We start from the raw sequence: 18,477 nt of genomic DNA, 5'->3' as shown, positions 1-18,477 counted from the left end.
CAAATAATCTCTGAATTTATCAGTATGTTTCCGAAGTTTCTGAAAGATAAAAGTTGTATCCCCTTGGAACTGTACTTCTCAGTGCACATGTTAGATGTTACTTACTAATGAGAATTAGTACTATGTTTGATATGTTCCTTTACAGTTCTCTACTCATGCCTTGTGGCAGAATGGTCAAGCCTCTGCACTTACAGCATCCAGAGGCCAGTTTTGTGGTGACCCCTTGTCACACAGTCCAGGTCATGCTCTCATTCTGCATGGAGAGTTGGCAGAGTTCAGTTTGCAGTCACTGAAACAGCCTGAAGGGCAGCAGGAGGCACTTGGCTTTTATGCATCATGGTGGCCAGACAGCTGCTCCCTGCCCGCTACCCAACAGGAAAAAGCCATAGGCCAAGCAAAAAGAACCTGCAGGCCAGGCATGACCAGTTGGGCACCGAGTTATTCATGAGGAACCCCATAAACAATGCATCACCATCCCTGTGAACACAGCCCACTAGAATGCTACTGAATTAAGTATTTAATATTTGTAAAACATTTCAATATCTGTAGGTGAATGATCCCAGCTGCTAACCAAAATAAAATCATTCTGACATTGCATTCCTTCAGGAATAGACAAACACTGCAGTACATACTCGGGCTGATATCTCTTTAAATAGAGATCATCAGATCTCTCCTGAGATTCCATCAGTTTCAGTAAATGTATGTACAAAGAACTACTCATCTAATTATCTTATAATACAAAACCCCATGCATATATCTACAATGATTATATATTCAGTACATTCCCTTTAATGTCAGTACATCAACTGTGTTTCAAGATTTAGCATTCATCATCACATTCGGGCAAGTTTTGTCTTGCCTTCTTATCTCACATACTTGATCTGTCTCTTTAAACTTGGCATTTCTAGCAACCTCTCCCAGCTAGGTTTTAAAAGTAGATTCTTCTCTCTGCTCAATAAGCAAGAGAACAGTATATAATTTCCTGTTTTATGTACAACATCTGGCACTGTAGAAAGAACCATTGCAAATCTTACCAAGGCAGCAGAAAAAAATAGCTGAAAATCCTGGTGTACGGAAAATGGCTTTACAGCGCTGGATATAAAACTATTACATATTACATGAAAGGTTAGCAGATTTCCTGGCAGAATATAGTACAGTATGTGGGATTTGATTGCTGTATAGAGCACTGAGATAGAGAGGGCCTTCCATCAAACACTAAATGGTGAACCTCAATCTGCTTTTCTCTTGACAAAAAAAAAATGTCAAGAGAAATCTGGCAGGAGTCTACACTTCCTAATGTTAATATTTTGAGTGATAGCCTACACAAAGCATCTGCAACAAAATAACCTTCCCAATTTAACTGGCAAACAAGCTGGGGGTACAAAACATCCCAAAGCAACAGAATGACTTAAGCAACCACACTCCATTTATAGCAATGACTTAGGAACTTCAGAAACTACGCACCACTGACATTCAGTGACTTCAGGGACAGAACTTTAAGATATTTAAGCATTCAGAGACACAGTTACCTAAGCGCTGACCCTCTTAACAATACCACAAGCAGCATATTACAACTTAGAGGGCTTCCATGTGAGGTTATGAACTCCTATCTTTACCAAGCCTCTAACTCCAGTATGAGGGTTAATAACTGAAGATGACCCTCTATTCAAATACAATCTTAAAAGGGGAACCATGATGGAGAAGTTCACCTTTGCAATGACAGCACACGACAGGGGCATCCAACTGCCAGTTGGGACTGTGCCAGGAGTAATCTTACAGCAGCATTAGAAGCTTCATCCTTCAGGCAGCAGGCTGCCTGAATCAGGGGCCCAGTGAGGCAAGAAGAGAACTTGTTTCCCTGGTTGCACACTGGTAGATACCTTATCCTCTTGGGCTCTGAAAAGCACAAGTAGGATGAGAGGTCATTTGTCTTCCAGTGACTTTTAATTGCTTGAATTTACCCTGTTAATAAAGTGATGTCGCTTTCCAGATCTTTCCATAAAATCCTAACTCTTCAGTTGTCTGTCAACACTCAACTGCCATGTGCTCCATGAAGAAGCAAACTCCTCAGGAGGATCCACAAAGGAAGAACCTGAGATACTGTTTGTGTCTGAAGCCCAAACTAGCCCATGAAGCCTGGATAATTGTCAGGTTGTTTTACAGCCCCTATCTGCAAAAGCACCATCAAACTAAGAACCAAAAGCCTACAGAAACCTACCCCACACAGCTGTGGAAATAATAGCCAAAATTAACTAGGAATATTGCCATGCACTTATGTAATGCCATGACATGATGTGCTTACTTGTCAGTACTGATATTTATTGAGGCGGAATAAAGTGCTATTCATGAGCTAAAAGCCAACCCAATGTTTTATTCAGAATTAAAATGCTTTTTCCAAAGAGGGTGGCTTCTCCAAAGTGGTAAGCACTGGGCCAATTCTGTTTCCTTTAATGTCAGAGGCAGCTTCCGAAAACAGTAGCCCAAACTTGAAGCATTATATTGGCTGTTCCAGGCAATTCCAGTCTGGCAAACCAGCATCGTCTTCCCAGGAGATTAATATGGCTAAGGGTAAGCAAGCAAGCTGCCACAAAAACTGGAGCTTAGGTGCAAGGGTAACTAGGGATTGACAAGGCTCTCCTGGCTATCTGGAAAACTTTTTCCCATTGTGAGTAAGCTGGAGGGGAACTGGAGAAATTCTATTATGATAAACTACATTTCAGAAGCATTCTGCAGAGAGGATGGCCAGGACCTGCTGTAAAAGGTCAGTGGGAATTTTAAACACATTTCCATTATGACTAAAAAGATTTCTTGTCCAGCAGCATTACAGGAACTATATATTCCTCCCAGGAATACATTCTGTCCAAATTCAGCACAACATACCTGTTTGGTTAGACTGATAATTTAATCTACCATATGCATGTTTTTCTAACTACACTTTCACTGAGCTATTGCTGTTGTTGCACACCATCACAATTTCAATTACAATGGTACATGATAGATACAGCTGATGCTGAGTTCTAATTGTTAATGTTAAAAACAATGAGTTGCTACTCCGTATGTCTCATTACCAGGCCATATGTCCAACCCTAGAAATTTCCAGGCGGAGCAGCTCTACAAAGATGGTAACAGCCAGTCTATTGTGTTTGGGCCATTGCAACCCAACAGAAGGTCATCCCAGATTTAAAACCTTCCTCTGATGTTTCAAAATATACCTTGCAGATCACTAGAAAACCCATTCCTGCCTTTTTAGTGTCCTCTTAAGAAGTGAGAGAAATCACCAATATTAGTAAAACCAAAGCTACTGGCTAAAATCAGGGAGTCCTAAGAGAGGAGTGCATCTGGAATGAGCCCACTGAGACTTTTCTGTCAGCTATAGAAGTCATGGCAGCTGCACTTTTTTTTAATCTTGAAACTCTAAATAAAAATTGTCACAAAACAGTTTTGGAAATGTTCTTTTCCCCCTAACATAATATGGGAAAAGGCCTACTTCAATAAAGGTCTCAGATGCTAAGCATTCATTCAGATAAACTCTAATGTACTATTCAAGGAGTTCAAGACAGTAATGGCTGCAGCTATTCAATACTGCCCTCTTGTAACCCTCTTGCACCCTCTTCCCTCCCTTCTGCAGTCTATTCTTCATCAGCATCTAATTGCCTTTATTCCCAGCTTTAAAACTTTGTAGCAGACACTGATGACATCAAGAGGCAACGCACAACAGTTACTCTTGTAACATTTACCGACATTACAATGTCTGTAAATCTCTTTTCCCTGAATTCCCTTTCCAAAGAACCAGAGCAAATCCAGATTACATTCAACCCCTTCACACATTGTTATGCGGCCCACAGCCAATGGTCGTGGTTTCACAATACAAAGTATTTAATGCAACAACGGCCTATCAGAGCCACTGACTCCTACTCCTGTGCCCAGCACGTCATCTTCTTGGCCAGGTCTGCAAAGACTGGGGATACAGCCCTGCTGTGAACATGGATCAGCAAACAGCTTTGGGTTTTTAAGAAATTGCTGCAGAGCTGAGCAAGAATAGCCAGAAACGGGCAAGTCAGATCTTACGACAACAACCAGCCTCTTTGTAACCTCAGAAAACAAGACACATTTTTCTTCACAAGACCAGTTAGCCATTTACGAAAGTAACCAAAGAACAGAATAAAACTTTAAAAAGGCAACACAGCATTTGGTTTTGCTTTCCAACATTTCGATAAGTTGTTTTATATCTTATATGTAACATTGTGGCAGTCTTTCAATGGAAAGAGAAATGAACACATATGTACATACTGCATATATTCCACCCCATACTGCGTTTCAGAGTACCTCACTGAAGCAATTTAATTAACATCAGCCAGAAAATAAAAATGCAACATGAAGGCAACTCAAGATCTGTTTATATAATCTTTCTTCTCATTAAAAATAATGGCCCTTTCTCCACTGAAAGAAAAGCTAAAAGAACAGTTAACTCTTGTCTTCCCTGAATTTGCATGCATGTCTCCTTGTCTCAAACCCAATCATCTGCCTTCCAGATCATGGAGCATGTAAAAACAAAACCTCTACCTGGCACCAGTACTCCTCGTCCTGTTCACAGGACAGGAAAAATCTAGGAACTAGAGGTTGCCCAAAAATCTCACTTCTACCAAGCTTTCTGGTTTGAAAGAGAGTACTTTGGAAATAACAGCAGCCTTTCAGGCTTTGTTCTTTCATTTTAAAATACTTTCTGCTGTTCTGTTTCTAAGAATTCAAGAGCCAGCTACTGAGAAAACAAAATTAGTCAAAGACCTTTGCAGGAGCCCTTTGTGTCTTATCTTAGTTGTCATGAGCTATGACATTCTGTTACATTACTTACAGAAGCAAAGATAGCAACATCAAACTCCACAGCTTAAACCACGACAACTCATATACATCATCTAGGACAGTCTCTTCTCTTTACAAAGCGCTATGAAGACTTTCAAACTCAAAGCTAAACATATTCAAGCTATGCTTCTTTCCTTGTCCTGATACCCCATTCTACAGTATTTTCCAGTAGACTGATGAGTTCCACTGGTGTATTTAGGTAACTGTACAATAAGTCTGCCTGCCCATTATTTTCCTATTTCTCTGTACTGACTGTCCTAAAATCTTCTGTAAAGCTTATATTCATATCTAAAGATTTGGCTGTCCTTATGATCCATCAGAGTATTAAAATGGACAGGCATTTGATCTCCAAGCCCTTTCAAGAGCAGATTTCAGCAGCAGCCAGTCACTGGAGTTAAGAAAGCAGCAAGCAAACAGAAGCAGGCAAGAAGAACAGTGCAGCTGCTGCACAGGTCATATGCATAAGCCACTGCTATAATGACCACAAACCTAACCTTCTGGTTTTGATGTGGGAGTATGAGAGTTGGGACCTGGGCTTCTATCCCATGTTTTAGAGCCTGTCATCTTTCTAATTTCCAGAGACAAAATTAAAACTGAATCTTTGGATGGATCTAGGGATTTAGACATCTTCAGACTATATCTAGGAATAAAAGTAGCAATTAATTTATCTGAAATTATTTAGTTAACTAATTCCTCACCCTCCCCTGCAATTCCCCTTGAAACATTCACTGGGTAACTTGCCAACGAAAAACAGACAATCCACAAGTTTGCTAGTCGTTCATTTACAAAAGACACAGGGCACCCATTTTAATGCTGCAACCACATTTTAATCAAATATTAATCATCAGAGGACTTTGAAGGGAGGAGATAAGACCTCTTTGACAAGTCCAATCTTAAAATAACTTTTTTGCTTTAACAGTTAACAGGTCAAACGAGAATGCAGCAGGCAAGTCATTATTAAGTAGCACCTTCAACAAATAGGACTCAGCAACATGAAGCAAGAGTCAGAAAGCACAAGCTGAGGGGGATGGGACAGTAATCAGGACATGCATTAATTTTTAAAGTTTGCCATTGTCCGATTGTTTTGGGATAGCTGTGCATGACAGAGCAGGTCATCCACTGGAGCAGGCACCTTCAGACTAGGGCTGCAAAAGCTCAATGCCTCCTTGCAGCAGAAGTTCCATGAGGAAATGTGACTTGCTCTAATTTTGGAATCTGGAAAAAAGACAAACATCAGGAAGGAAGTTTAAAAATATTTGGGAAAAAGTCCTTTCAAAGAAAAAGGAAACTCAAACCAGATAAATTCAAATAGCAGTAAGTAAGCACCAAACTGCTGTGACATGTCTTTTTGGAAACAGCACACAAGGATTGCTCGTCCCTCTCTGGAACATTTTAGACAGGGAGCAGGAACTCACTACTACCTTTGGATGGTTTAGCACAGTGAATTCCAGTTTACCCTATACCAGTACTGCACATGTCCATTTGTGCCCAACACTCATTAAATTTTGCTGAAGTCTGCACAGAGCTCCATACACCCTCCCTTCAGACACTCCTATCTATAAAACAACCTTTGAAAAACAAGTCTGGAATTCTCCAGACTCCACAACTGATCAAAGCTAACAGAAAGGGGATCTTCTAAGACAAAGATTCATAACAGAGGAAACTACCTTCAGGTTTCTGGAATAAAGACACAACCCCCTAATTCCACAAGAATACAGTACCACCTAGTACAGGTGGGTTTCTGCAGGACTGTTTAAGCCAATAGGGAGTATTTCATAAAGCTTCACCCACTCCCTTGTGGAACATCAGCAGCATCACCTCAGTCAGCTCCTCTGATGCACCTGGTACATGCAGTCTCTAAGGGACTAGTTTGCCGAGTCAATCCATCATTTAACTTTTTCAGTTTTTAAATTCTTGGGCCAGAGAGAAATGAAATTAAGACTTCATTAGCTAAGTCCCCCATTGTAGGAGAGTAAATCTTCATTATGCACTAAAATGGTCTAATTTACATTACAGTGATTCTCACATGGGTGAATGGATGCATGTTTGCCTCACAATGACCCCAGAGGGGAAAGGTTTCCTCCCTTTCTCACTTTGTTGTCCTCTCCTCTTCCTCTCCCCTACCCCTCTTTTTAATTTGAGCTAGTGGAAAGGGGGAGAATGGGCAGTAAGAAGGTTACCATCTCCTCGCTCCTTCATCTCCTCCTGCACAGCAGCAAGCCAGACTACAACAGTAAAGCCAGAGGAAAGAAAAGGAATGCCATAAAGCATTTGGAAAACACCCATTCTGAAAACACTGGTTTTCAGGGATAGATGCTGAAAGGTCAGAACCGAATGGAAAAGAATTCCAACTAGTCTTTCTAAAATGAAAGTACATTCATTCTAGGCTCTTTTCCCTCTGTGTGTATGAGATGGGAACAAGGACCAATGAGATTTCACATATAAGGAGGGGAGAAAAAATTCCATATACCAACCTTCTACTGTATCTAAACTTCAAGTAAAATTTCCCCTGTGAATATAGTCTATAAGTTTCAGACATTTTTAGTATGGGCATTTTAGGATATTCTGAATATCCTAAGCCTCCTCTAATATGCCAAAACATTCTGCTGTGATCAATTTTGAATTCATAAACTAAACAAGGCCCAGCTGAGTAAATAATGAGCACAGACAGCACTGTAGGAAGTGGTTATTTACCTTAAACCAACCCTCAAACAACCTCATACCCTCTTTCTTGGAATCAGCGTAATGCTGGAATTTCACATTTCAGCAATACAAGCTATGGCTCACTACAAGTGCTAATTATAGAGAGCTCAGCTGCTGCTTCTTTTTTTAAAGCAGTCTAGTACCATTGTTTTCTTCCAGCCTACTGTTGTTAACTCACCTACGTTTTCAGCTGAATAAAGTATCCCACACTTCCCGACCTGAGCTGCTACGCAGTATTGCTGCATGGTCTTTCGGGTAATGTAGTAGTGAAGCCCATCTGCAGTCATATTCCTGCATTGCCAAAGTTCTGTGCAACCATGGTGTAGTCAGTCTGTTAATTTTCCCACTGACATGTGCATGTCAGTACTAAATCTCTGCATCTGTAAAACACTTTGGGATCCCTGACAAAGACAGACTCTACATAAAGGTCAGATTAATGATTTTCCTCTTGAGCAAAATCATTTTAGGAAAATTTAAACAGACACACAAGTCTAGTATTCTGGAAATTCTCATAGCAGCTATTTGCTACCTAAACTCTGGTGCTTAGAGTCATGTGTGTTCACATGATGTCCTAAGCTGGGGGCTGTGTCTTGCTCTTGAACTTTTTCCTCCTGCACTTTAAGATCTGCCCAGCAACACTTTTATTGGGTACTGCTGAGTACAAGCGCATGCATGTAAAGGGCATGTGATGTCAGTTGCTTCTAAATGGTTTATAAGAGGCCCATCCTTTATTACTATTTCTTTGGGCATTGAAATAAATTCATTAAAATTTGTGGACTTTAAAAAAAAAAATCAAACAGAACCCTAAAATAAACACAACTTAGGCCACACTTTGCCTTATGTGGCAACCACAGAGTAAAGAAACCACATGCCCATTTTTCTTTTTTTCTAGATATGAAAAAATGTATTCTAATTATCTTTACAAAGTACTGGTATGAATTTTGCTTTCCCAGGACTCACTACACGCAGCATACCTTCTTCAGGCTGTAATATTTTCAAGATTTATTTAAAGGCTCAGACAGAATGGAATACTAATAACATCGTTGCAGGCTTCCTGTGAGTAGCAAACTAAGCATTAACTCTCTGGAAAGACATGAGGCTTACAAACTGAAACTCTGTCTAACACTATTGTGATGAGCATTTGGGAATATAAGCAATCATTATATGAATAACAGCCCATCAAATTCTATAGGTCAGTCAGCTTTCTATTTCTGTCGTATAACAGGAACTGTGGCATCAGCATAGGGCATTACAGGGGGATTAATGACTAGCTTGAATTAATGGCCCTGGGTTATGCCTAAGGCAATCAACTCCTCCCACCTACTCACTAATCCCAGGAGATACTCTGGTCTGTTTTGGAGCATTAACATCCAGCTTTTTTTATAAAATCCTTTCTCTGCAGGATTTTTGTGCTTAGATTATTCGGAGGACTTTACATACATATGTGAGTAAAAATACAGTGAATTAGGGAGAGCATATTGGGGTGAAAAGCAGTATTGGGGTGAAAAGCAGTACTGGGGTGAAAAGCCTTCAAAACTGTGTGCAGTGGCAGCAAATGCTTTCTGATAACAACACAAGCAGGCTTGTATTTTTGATCACTTGCTCTCTGTATATTTGAAGAGAAATAACAGCTTTCTGTTTGTTAGTCCAGTGCTCCAGCTCCTTCAGAATGTCTGTGCTTCACCCCTGTTCAGCTTCCTTGTTTTGCAACACCCCACACTACTACCACTACTGTCACCACTGCTGCATAATGACACAGAATCTTTCAGAGAGGTGTTAAGTACTTTCAAAATTGGCTACAATGCATGTACAACAAAGATAATAAACAATTTAATCATCATTGTCATGAAGTTATTAGCACACTACAGACATTTATTTTTTTAAAGGTGATACATAGATGTGATACATTGTATGTTACTTTATTCCCTGCCACAGTCTCTCTTCAGTTATGCTTTTTTATTGCTCACCTAAAAAACTCCCTTTGCAAGCATCCACTGACTGCCTGTTGGCTTAGACAGCAAATACATTATAGACTTTCAGCAGTTACACTTGCATGAAGTACTGACTGTTCTTCTCAGGTGAGTTCACCAAAACTACAGAAGACCCTCCAAATCTGGACCCTGGATATTCTCTTCCCCAGAAGAGCACTGCTCTGAAGAATAATCCATTTGACCGAGATGTAGTCTGGAATGTTGCCATTCACAACAGCAGTAATTCTTAACATGACTAGCAACAAATGAAACTAAGCAAGGTCTCTCTGACTGCTGAGACAATGTAGTAACGCTCACCAGGCTTAGCTCCACACTTACATTCATATGCTCTCTACTAACATATAGCCCACCCATACAGTAATAAACTCAGTCATCAGAAACACTGTTACCACCTGGTATAAAAAAGTAGGCTGTCTCATGTGTGTTTAAGCTTTCAGCTTGCTTGCTTGGTTATCAACAACTCTTGGTCAAATTCTCCATCAAATGCATGCAATGGCTTTCCTACTGAAGCCTACGTGTCTGTGCATACATACCTAGATCAGAGAGGACAAACTTTTGATCCCTGTAGTCAAACATTGGAAATTTTCAGTATTACATTTAATTTTTTTAAGCTCGTGAAAAATCTAACCAGCACTTGCATGTTCCTTCAAAGACACAGATCCAGTACTGGAACATGGTACTGGCTGTAACAGTTAATTGTATACGTAACAGTGCAGCAGAAGTAGTAACAGACATAAGCCAAACATGGCTTATTGCCAGCCTGTTGTTTGAGAATTGTCCACAGATTACTTTAATATTAAAGGCATAGATCTGTACTGAAGTACTTCCCCACTATAAAATGGAGCAGGCAATTTTAGCACTGCTTATCGTGGCTTAGGGAAATCGTGCACCGGTGTGCAATTACCAGTTTTCCATAGCCCTTCACTGTCTGCAGGTATTTTGTTGTAGTGATGGTGATGTTACTGGGATGGTTAACTTCCTTCCCCTCAAAAACAGATAAAAGTTGAAATGACAGGTTCTGGCAAGAGAATTTCTGGCAGAGGAAGCAAAGTAGGAAATGCAGCTCCTGATACAAAACAGCCTACTCTGTCTCATCTGAGAGAAGGCTTGCTGCTGGGGTATTTCTCAAATCTCTTTGCTGGATGAAAATTTGCCACAGTTTAAAACATCTGAAGCCTTCTTGTTGTAAGAATTATGTTCTTTACAGATTATGACAAATCCTGACTCTAAAATATGAAAGTGTCAGTGTTTCAAACAGTTCCTTTCCTTCAGTGAGGTTACATTTACAGTGCAATAAGTGAACTTGGATTACAGGGTCCTTTTTCAGACAGACAGAAAATATACATGTATATTGTATAAGCAGTGTTCAAGCACCAAATAAAAAATGATGCCAGACACCTCCCCGAAGGAATTAGTCCCCTCAACAATTTTCCTTGCATTATTCCTCACACCTTTCTTTCTGCCTCCTTTCTTCCTCCCATCACTCATCATCCACCCAAGGAAAATAATGCCAGGTTATCCAATGATCTTATCACAGGAAGTTGTTACGGTAAGTAGGTAAGTTGAGAAATGGGGTTTGTATGGACTTGTGAAAGTGAAATCTGGGTCTTCACTCCTGCTGGGAAGTTCAGCTGGAGCCACTGAGGAAATAAAAAACAGAGGCAGGAACATGGAGTTTTAAAAAGAGCATTAAAAAGGCAGCCTAGTGCTGTGACTGGAAACAAGGAACAAACCATCCATACTGCTCCCCCAGCTCAAACTGGAAAGCTAACTGCGACTTGGTCCAAGTGCAATATGAGAAGGCACACTACACTTGTCCACAGCCTTGATCTCTGTCACCAATGCTAAAGGTGAATTCTACATTTTATTGTGCACTCTTCCTTTCAGTGATTGCTCTCTCCATCTTTCAGTTGTTTAGATTTTCAGTACATAAAAATCCTGGCATTGCCATTATGGGCTCTGAGCCATCTGAGCAATCTTCTTAAAATACACTAACACATCATCCATATGGTTATCCAATATGTAACTATTTACTTTCCAGGATAATAACAGGGAGGTAACGAAAACTGTTAAAAGCTTCACAAAACTTCATGAGGCATTGTCACCCTAACTAGGAGTCTATGATTTTCACTGAATAGAGTTACAGACATCAGTTTGCATGATTCCCTTTTGGAACATATTTTCATTGTAAGTCTCCCTTAAACAAGACTGAAAGATCAGACAAGTGGTTGTTCTTAGGAACTACCCGTTTGAGATCATTGTTGTTTGTGCCCCAGCAGAGTCTGATACCCTGCAGTTCACTACGTTCTGGAAGAAACCCACTTCAGAAACAGCATTTAGAAAAGCTGGGAAGGCTATCTGAAAGCTAGAAGGAGAGATACCAAGGAAATCCATTTCCAGGTATGATCTTCCATAATAGCTTATAGCTGTTAAATGGTTCCAAGTTGTTAAATCTGGTTCCAATATTTGGTTAGAGGACCCAATTGAGGTACAAAATAGTTTGTTCTTCTTGTAAGCTGTAATTGGTAGTATTTCTTTTACAGTCAACTTGCATGTAAAATTCTCTTGCCCTTTCCATGCTATGGAAGTACATGAGTTGACATGTGGGTTGCTTTATAAACTGCAGCTTGCGAGTTAACATTTTATGCCTGAAGGTGGTTGTGCTATGGAGTATTGGATTAGTGATTATTGAACTTGTAGAAGAAATCTCTTACACAAGTTCATCTTTCCAAGAAAGCTCTTAGGCCTGCATGCATAAAGCAACATAGGAGCTTTTCTTGCATACTTCAAAGAGCTCTTGGGCCTCTTGAAATAGTTGTGAAATGGTGTCTCCTTTTATCAGAATCAACTAGCACCCAGAAAGAACAAGAAGTAGGAAGAAGGAAAGCCATGTCACTCCTTGTCCTGGCCAGCAGAACCTGTAGGCTTCAGGATGGGAACACAACATACTCATTGCAGCAATACAGCAGTACCATAGAACTTGAAGAGCCTTTCCTCGGTGAAATGGTGTTTCCTTTTGCGATCAACACAGAGATAGCAGAGGCCAGACTTCAAACTTCAAGTGGAAGTTGTGCCGTTTTATAGACAGAGAACTAGAAAACATGATATTTAATCAAAACAGTTTGAACCCCTATGATTATATCCTGGCAATTTTCTCAGAACAGCCTTTTTGCATGTGCGAGATACTATCACGGGGATTATGCTGCTTTAAGGTTTCAGGCCATGCCTTGGTAACCTTGATTAATAGGAGCCATTAAACTCAATGGGAGCAAGAATATTTTGTATGTTGCTTGCCTGAATATTGTAGCTATAAGCAAATTCAATATACTGCAATTGGCATTAGTGAGCCCCCTGCAGCTCTGAAAGTGCAGGGATTAGTGTCCATTAGCAAGTTTTTCCCCAGAGTACAAGAAGGTATACTTAGCATAAATTTATTGACTAAACCTGAAGGTGGAAGTGAGGACCAGGTTGGAGTCTAGTTAAAGAGCTTACAGGTAAACAGTGAAGCATTCAGCATAATACAGTTAAATCAGAATTTCACTCTAGGGGATGTGCCTTGTTTTGACTAGTGGAAACTGCATCTGAGATCAAATTCAGCCTACAGAAGACACTCAATAGACTTTTGTCTCTTCAACCAGAAAGGAAACTTAAAAGATGCAGTAACCTAAGTCCAGCTCTGTCATATGTAATGCAATTCATTTAGCATATAATTTAAGTGTGACTGCATTATGAAACTCCACAGAAACACAGAAGCAAATGTCTGAGATCACAATATGAACACAAGTTCAGACTATCTTAGCAGACATTCCACTTCTAACTGTTCAAAATAACTTTGGTAGGAATCTTTATAAACTGTGTCCAGTTACAAGAACGGGAAAACTACTTATTACTCATCTTCGTAAATCAGCATAATCTCCTGCTGCTCCGATGAACACAGGTCACAGGGGGAAAAGAAAAAAAAAAAGGATGCCTTTATTTTACCAGCAGAAGCCCAGCTCCATTAAGAGGAGCCAGATTGATTATATTACTGAGTCACATGTGAAAGGAGACTATTATACAGGACAAAAATACAGGAATCTTTGCCATGAAGTTTACAATACCACATGGGTATATAGGAACAGAAGTAACAAGGTCAAAGAAACCACCAATCCTCTTTGCTATTTCTGTTTCTAAGCCTCCCATTATTATATTTGGCCACAGCTACAACACTATAAAATTAATGGATGTTCTTCTGTATCTTTATACTTTATCAAGTTCCTACCACTGAAGCATCCTTCACTCCTTTTTCATATTTCATAAATTTCTTTGCTTGAAGCCCCCTATCTTTCCTTAGAAATAAGTAAACAAATAAAGTGTTACTGGGGGGTTAAACGTTTGTTTGTTTTTAGAAGTGCTTCCAAACTGCCCTCTTTCAGACTGCACAGCAAGATCTGTCTTGGGTTTCCCTGCCTCCTTCCCTAAAGCCACAAGAGAAAGCCTGAGATTCCACATCAAGAGATTTCACTGTACATTTCTCTCTTTGAACAAAGCATCACTAACATCTGAACAGTAAAATTCAACCTTTTTATTTTCCCATGCATTATTTAAACATGCTGCTCTGAATTCTACAATTAGGGTATTCCTGGGTAGCTACAATCAACAACATCTTTACAGTCTGATACAGCAGGAAATGTGGCTATCCAGGATAGTTTCACACATTAGTTTGTTGCATAGTAGCCTCAATTTAAATATGATAATCTAATTTGGCAAAAAATGAACTGAAATCAGATTTATTGCAAAAACTTTTAAAATTTAATTTTCAGACTAGCAATCAATGCTTATTCAGTTTCCATCTTATCCCTGCCCTCCCTTTTTGCAGATGCTTAAGTGACACTAAACAATTGCATAAATTTTAAGAACTGTAGGAAAATTACCATCTGCACTTAATTCAGGGATAGAAAGTGCAGAGAAATCATTCTTAAGGAGCATTTTTGTTAACAGAAAGAATTTAAAAAAATGCAGAAATTCTCATGGTAGAAGTAATAAAAATATATATATGTAGCATTGTCTTTCAAATCATTTTGAAATATAAGATGACAGAAGAGAGATCTCACGATCATCTCTCCCAAAATCTTACTCAATTTCTGAGGTATGATTGTTAGGTTTAAAAATTAAAATATCTTCAAAGAAAGAACGATGTTGAGACACACAGCAATAAAGCACATTATTATTCACAGACATAAACAGTATCAAACTGTTATCTGCTTAGTATTATACTTAGGTCCATTATATTTCCTCTAAATCTATGCAAAATATAAACATAACCCTGTAAACAACCACAACTACAACAGAAGGCAACAAAAAATAAAGAAATCTTAAACTTACATTGATGTGTTATTATAGGTCCTGCACAGCAAGTAGCCCTAAGGGTACATTTTAGGTTTTTTATCCATGCTCCGTTCTTGTTGCTGATGTGACCACTTAGGCACATGGTCAAGTTGCAATCAGCTTCTCTCTTAGTGATGTATGAGAGCTGTGCTGTTTTATCTTGTCCTTCTGCAGCAGATTAGCACTAATGTTTCTGCTTCTGCATCCTACCTTTCTTTAGCAGTAGACTCTGCATTATCATTGGCAATCCGAATTAAAGAGCCAGTCAATGTAGCACAATTTTTTTTTCTTTCTGAAACCAAAGCACATAGTCTCACACAAATACCATGTTTTTACCCACTGAGCCTCTTTTTTAACATATTTGGTAAGAACAGTAGTTGGAGATACAGACAAATAGTTCCAATAAGTCTGCTACAGTCTTTTTGTGATTTGTTCTGTTAAAGAAATATTATCCTATGCAGATGGCCCTAGGGAAGAGATGGCTGTAATACACCTACATTTCAGCCAAAACCATGCAATATTCACTTTGTAACATAAAGGTATTATATGCACACAGTGAAATTTGAGTTAATCCCAAAGAAGAGGACAATGTGAAATTAATTAATGCAAACAGGGTTTATGAAAAAAGCAAGTTAAGCACCTTGCATGTTAAAGGGACATAACATGAACTCCATTTGGTTAAAAATTATTTCAGTCTTTTTTACAGTCCAACTGTTCATTACATATTCTCTCTTTTCTCCTTAGGATTGACATATTTTACACTATGGGATTGTCAAATTCAGCTACTGAAAGTATTACAAAGAACCTGACTGAATCTTGTTGTTACTATTTTGACTTTCCAGTAAACAAGTAGTATTTTAGCAGTAAAATGTAATTGTTAATTCATGATCTTTTCAATTCAAGACACCATGAGACACATCTGTTTAAAATTTCATTAGGAGTTTGAAAAATATTTAGGAAAAAATGGATGCCTTAGACCATCTAGTCTTGAAAATGTGAACATTCTGACAAGATTGCTCACTGTCAAAATGACTCACATCACTGCTGTTCCTAGCTGCTACTCTTTCTGATCACAAAAAATAAGTATTCCTGGGTTTAAGAAACAAGCGCCATACCTGAATATTAAACAAGAAATATGTTCTCTCAAACATTAGTATATTTGAATATCAGAATTTCAGCTACTCATAAAGACCTATTCTCTATTTCCAGCATTCATTTTAGGAAAACATTAGGGTAGGACAACCCATGCGTCTCAAACATGAAACCAGGAATGAAAGAAAGAAATAGGATTAAGTCATTAATAAACCCTAAACCAAATAATGGGCTATTTTTGCTCCAAGATGAAAATCTGCTGTGGCAAAATACAGCAACATCCATTTTAAAGTATCTTCTGGATTTTACACATACTCATATTTACACCTGCCACAGGAGAACAGCAACCTAGGGAACAGAATGTAACAAAGACCTAAGCATGGTCGTTAACATAGAATTGTCTATTCTATGGCAGCTTTAGATCTAAGTGTGGGACCGCACATGATTTCTTCAAGCTCCCCCAGCTTTCCTCCTGTTCTTGTGTGTTGTTGATAAGGAATGAAAAGGGTCACTGCAGAAGGGCATCCAGAAGCAACAGTGAGAATCTCCTGAGGAAAAGTACCTGAAAAAAGAGTTTCAAAGCATCCCCAGTACTGCGCTGGCGGAAGCTGGCTCAGTGGAAACACCAAGGAGCTAATGAACTTCAGCCTCATGTCCTCTCAACCTTCAGGCAGCTCCTTACAAATGCTGAATAAGCAAGCATCTTACGATTCTGAATTTAAGAAGTCCCTCTAGATGACAGGGGCCCACCACTACACATTCAAAGAACTGAAGGTCTCTCAAGAAAGATGGAGGCAAGGTGCTGCACTTCTGTCTGGCTTTGAATCCTTCTCAGGACTGCACTCACCCAAAGAGCAGTAATTCTACCTTCTCTGGGGAATGAGATTCAAATTCCCAACTCTTACACCTCAGCACAGTGTCCTAAAGAAATACCTCTGCTACAGTAGCAGTGCTCCAGCTACTAGGCTAGGAGTGCTCCTCTCCTTCTGTAGAGAAACATGCCACAATACCAAAACCAAATTCACGGTTCAGTACATCAGAGAGGGGACAGAACGATGCTGACTTTCCCAACAGGTTTCCACCAAGAGCTTGTGTTACAACAGCATCACAACAAACTTGAATTTCTCACTTATCTCAAAATGGCCTTATATGTCTGCTTGCATTTTAGTGTCAGTGTTGTGAAATGTCCTTTTCCACCTCCCACAGTAGATCAGACTACAGGTTGAAGATGAAATGAAGGATGACAGTTATAAACTGTCTTACTGCATGGCAACATAACATTATAAGTGGCTTATTGCTTGTTTTCCCTTAAAAGAATTTTTGGCATGCTGAATACATCATTAAGTGTATATTTAATAACCAAGAGAGATAAACTTAGCTTTAAAGCCTTCAAACCCAACCAGATGAAGCAGCTAGCTCAACTGAGAATGGTGCATCTGCTCAACAGACAGGTATGGCCTCACCAGAAGATGTTAAGCTTCGGAAAGCTCATGTTTAAACACTATTGTAAGACATATTTTAGACAAAACTTACAAAAAACATCAGAGAGTTCAAACCTGGGTGAAGAGAGGAGAGAAAAAATAGTTCTGGCAAATGTAGACAGCTACCCTAGCCAAAGAGGTAACGTTACATACAGTGAATGTGGGACGGGTTACTTATGCAGAGATGAATGCCATGAGTTGTTCATAAGATAACCTTCTCCACCTGCAAGTCTGGAATACATAGTAGGGATGTTTTATGCTTTTCACTTTTTTTTTTTCTTTTTTTTTAAATCAAAAACAAGACTTGCTTTCAAGGCCAGGTTGGACAGAGCATTGGGCAGCATGGCTTCGTGTGACGTGCCCCTGCCCATGGCAGGGGGGTTGGAACTACATGACCTTAAGGTCCTTTCAACCCAAACCATTCTATGATTCTATGATTTGATTATAAGAACTCATGGCACCTGGTGCATTTTTTCCCCTTTCCTGTGCAGAAAAGCTTTTATAGATTTCTGAGTTCTAGCACCACCCTCTAATCTCAATCAGTAAGACTTGTATAAGGCAATTTTCTCAAAGAAGTGTGCTGCAAAAGGTAAAGGCAATCAAGTACTAGTAAAAACCCAAGAGTTCAAATTGGACCTGAACCTAGTACGAAAATATTATTGAAAAATGAGCCATGGTTGTTTAACATTATGGCATTTTTGAAATCAGAGACACTGCGAGAACATAAATGAGTAATTGTCAGGAGGCCAACAAGCTTCAGGGTTGTTGAGCGGGCACAGAAGCAAGAGTTACTTGTTTCAGCCATGTCAAAGGGATGAGCACAACATTAATAATCATTAATTAATTCTCATTATACTTTAACTTACACTCAAACATTACAGAAATCCTGCATAGAAGGAGACTGGAAATAATTTCTACTGGTCACTGAAATCACCTGTGCATACTTTGCATGTTACAGCTTCTGCAAAATATACTGTGCAATT

The 18,477-nt window shown here is 39.3% G+C and overlaps 1 protein-coding gene across 6 annotated transcripts in view; it reads right to left on the bottom strand.

Annotated features, from left to right (window-relative positions):
- The window catches only part of RAPGEF4 (Rap guanine nucleotide exchange factor 4), a 151,580-nt gene that overhangs the window by 97,399 nt on the left and 35,704 nt on the right, over positions 1 to 18,477 (bottom strand). Inside the window, exon 1 of one of the 6 annotated variants that reach the window (XM_061453776.1) lies at positions 14,919 to 15,200. The exons of the other annotated variants lie outside the window; for them this stretch is intronic. The gene's annotated coding sequence lies outside the window, so the exon portion shown is untranslated. Of the gene's footprint in view, positions 1 to 14,918; positions 15,201 to 18,477 lie in introns of those variants that run through there. 6 annotated transcript variants of the gene reach the window in all.

Source organism: Pezoporus flaviventris, unplaced genomic scaffold (assembly GCF_033815535.1).
Source record: "Pezoporus flaviventris isolate CSIRO_AGI_PZ_B2104156 unplaced genomic scaffold, CSIRO_AGI_Pfla_v1 ptg000001l, whole genome shotgun sequence".
NCBI lineage: Eukaryota > Metazoa > Chordata > Aves > Psittaciformes > Psittacidae > Pezoporus > Pezoporus flaviventris.
This window is presented reverse-complemented; position numbering and strand designations above follow the sequence as displayed.